Below are 3747 nucleotides of genomic sequence, written 5' to 3' on the forward strand. Positions count from 1 at the left end.
ATCAAGTTTCAAGTTCATTCCCACAGCATTAGCTCTCACCTCTCGACAGACCATTCCAGTACAAACTGCTCCTCTGAGCTCCAGGCCCGCAGTTGACAGCCTATTCCATATTTCCTCCATGATGACCCCCAGATGCTTCCAGCTCAACAGAGCCTAAACTAAAAGGCAAGACGAGTTCAAGGCCAGGGTGAATTACATAGTCAAGACCTATTTTAAAAAAAACCCTAAAGCATGTACATACATGCATATGCACATACACGCATGCTGATAAGAGAGCTTGCGGAGCCGGGCGTTGGTGGCGCACGCCTTTAATCCCAGCACTCGGGAGGCAGAGCCAGGCGGATCTCTGTGAGTTCGAGGCCAGCCTGGGCTACCAAGTGAGCTCCAGGAAAGGCGCAAAGCTACACAGAGAAACCCTGTCTCGAAAAACCCAAAAAAAAAAAAAAAAAAAAAAAAAGAGAGCTTGCGGCAGTGGGTCAACTTGATGGGGACAAGTTTTACACAGAGTCAAAGGGATGAGACTGTATGGAAGAAAATGATGACGTGGCCACTTACCAGAGTGCATGGGCCTTAGCAGGGTCTTAGCCATTGAGAGCCATTAGAGCATCACAAGCAAGCAAGGAAAACTATTATGTGAGCTTCTGAAAGATGGCCCATCTTCCTCATTCTCATGTGCAAACTGTCTAGCTCCATGACTCATGAATGAAGGCACTGGAGCAAACCTTCAGATGTCCCTCCTCTTCTAGTGTTAGAGCCAGCCATGCGCCAAACAAGCATGAGGAGAGGTCTCACACACACGTAAATAAGTATATACATATGTAAAGTGTTGTGTAGGAACAGAGACTGGTTCAATCTAATCATCTAATCTACCCTGCTTCGAGTACAGATATTCCTGCTCAGGCTCAGAGTCAGATGAGATTCAAAAGGTGCAATGAGTTCCCTGACCCAAGCCAGGGCTAGCTCAGGCTACCCCTCCTCTCCTCCCACCCACATGTTGAGCTCTCCGCCTGAATCACCTTGGGGCCTCTGGGCTACTTTCAGGAAGCAAAGTGCTTCTCTACAGCTCGGCCTCGAGAGGAGAGGAGCAGCAGAGATAGCTTGCTATGGATTTTTGTGGTTGGAGGTGATTGGAATCCCAGCTGTGTTTCCCGGCCCTCTCCCCTCCCCTGTATCAGGCCTTATCCCCTTCAGAGATGGGCAGGGGGAAGCGGGAGAGCTCTGCTTGTCTTTCAGGGATTGGAGATGCCTCACATGGACAGCTTGCAGGCTCGCTAAGAGGACTGGTAATCCCCGGGGGCCTGATGAAGGTCAGATATCTGACACCAGTGATCCTGGGTAGTTTGACTATCTGCAGGGTCTGTCCTGACAGACTTCCCCAAATAGAAGGTTTGTAGCTAATTACTCGGTGAGATTATACATAGGCTAATTCCCAGGCCCCAGGTCTACAGGCTCTCTTCTAATTGGCCCCAGATGGAGTCTATGTGTTGGTGGGCTTCACAACCACGTAGGATGCTTCTTGTGCCCTGGCCCAGGGAGCTTGCTTTAGCTCGGCAGCATTGGTACTTCAGAGCCCCCAGGAGCTAGTGAAGCAGCTTCCCTGGGCTCTGAACACTAGCTGTCTCTAAAAGCTGTTTCTCCTTATTCCACAAAGGTGACCACCGTGGGCAAATGGGTTGCAGGCAGAAGCAAAAGCCTAGGGTAGCCTCATGAGCAGAAGGTGGCCTGGCACATTCTGTCCAGCAGTGAAGATAAACAGGCAGGAAGCAGAGTAAGGTGGGTTCCGGGACTGTGGGTTTTATTCTCATTCTCTGAGAAACTACTATGGGGACGGACAGTAAGCATAACAGTCGTACATGGTCTACTTTGGCTCTTGAGATGATCTTTCTCCCTCCCTTATAGAAGATCTGCAGGTGTCAGGGAAATGGCTGGAACAGGGAAAAGGAGAAGGGGCACTCCCCCCCCCCCCCCCGTAATGGCTGACGAGGGTGGGCCATGTGATAATAATGGAGCTGGCCTGGGAAGAGGGGCCGTGAAAGTGGTTGAGGCGGAAGGGGAGGTGAGGAAGATGACTCCAGGATTCTGTGGGGTTGTGACAATGTCATCTATTGAGACATCAAAAGAAGCGCCGGGACCTTAAGGGTGTGGCTGAGCCACTGGGTTGGAGATAAGTGGGCCCACACCGATAGAACAGCCCAGAGATACTTTCATGTTGCTGACATCACATAGGAAAGATTGGAAATGTGAAATCAAATTCTCCTTTCCGTAATTAAGAATTAGTGTACATTTCTTCTTTAGAGTGTCCTTCGTGCATGATATTTACTATTTTAAAGATAGATGGCTGTAACTGGCTAATGATAAAGCTGGCAATTGGAAATAAATATGTTGACTCAAAAGACAAAAAAAAAAGCCTGTCCTCAAGGCCACAGTCATAAATAAATGCCACCATGGCAACAAAGAAGGAGAGGGGAAGAGGAAAGAAAAAAGGGGGGGAGTATGGAGGCCTAGAGCCCTGAGACCTGCTTGGGAAAGAGACTGAGGCAGTGGGCAGAGGGTGGGAGGAAGCCAGCAAGGGCTTGAGCCCGTCCGCTCTGGTTCTGTGTTCTATCTCCAAACTGTGTCTTGTGGGTGCAGCAAATGGTAACACAGGACAGGAATGTAGCAAAGCTCTCTGGGAGGACAGGAAGTGCCCCCAGTTCCAGGAATCAGAAGAGTGTCACTTCAAGGACCCAAAGACTAAGGAGGATTTCCACAAGCCCGGAGGTGAGCAAGGCTGGAAGGCAGGGCCAGGGCGGGGTGGACATTCCAGCCTGAGGGAGCTGGGGGAGGAAAACAGAGGCAGGAAAAACACAGGGACTGTTTTGGAAATCCTGAGGAGTCAGCTTGTCTCGGCTCTGGCTGAGGATGCTGGGGTGGGATCAGAAAATGGGGTGATGGTATGAGAGATTAAGGAGACACTGGATGTGGTCAGGTAGGTTGGAATCCTGTGTCGATTCTACAGCTCTGCCACCTGGGAGAAGTCACTGACGACAGCCTCGTTTTCCTTATTTGTAACAACATTCCACCTCACTGCTTTGGGAAGAATGAAGACCGTCTTGGGTACTGCAGTTAGTATGTCTTTAGTTCCTAGCTGGGTTTCTAGCCGGATCCCACAGGTAGAGAATGCCTGGAATCCATAGGTAGCTTCCTGAACTGGACAAAGAGCCACTCCTAAAGATGCTGGCCCTTTCCTTCCTTCTCTTCCCAGTCAAGAGGACAGGGCACCGAACAAGCCTGGTATTGACCTCTGAATGGCAATTTCCCTTGGGCCCTTGCTAGCCTCCATTAGCTTTGTTTGAGGAGCCCAGAAGGAAGGGAAGGTGAGAAGGGACCTTGCATCTCCTGGGTATACACCAGTCACCTGACCTGGGGGCTCTTCTCAACACCTCCATTCCACAGGCGAGAAGGGTCTGGCAGCCAGGAAGCTACAAGGTCAGACCATAACCCAGGTAACCCAGGTCTGCCTGCCTCCCACACCACAAGGCAGCTCCAACACCCCTGCCTGTTGGCTCTGAAAGCGCCCGTCTGTGCCTGGGTCTCTGGGTGCCTCTGCTGCCTCCCTCTGCCCAATATGGCCAGCGGATTCCCTGTAGGGGCCTCCCTCTCCTTCCCTTCATCTGCCCTCTCTTGCCCTGGCACACATTTCCTCCGGCCAGTCCTGAAGCCGATGGCTGTCCTCTCCACTGGGACCCAGACAGATGACATTGGAAG

This window comes from Peromyscus maniculatus, chromosome X (assembly GCF_049852395.1).
Source record: "Peromyscus maniculatus bairdii isolate BWxNUB_F1_BW_parent chromosome X, HU_Pman_BW_mat_3.1, whole genome shotgun sequence".
Lineage (NCBI taxonomy): Eukaryota > Metazoa > Chordata > Mammalia > Rodentia > Cricetidae > Peromyscus > Peromyscus maniculatus.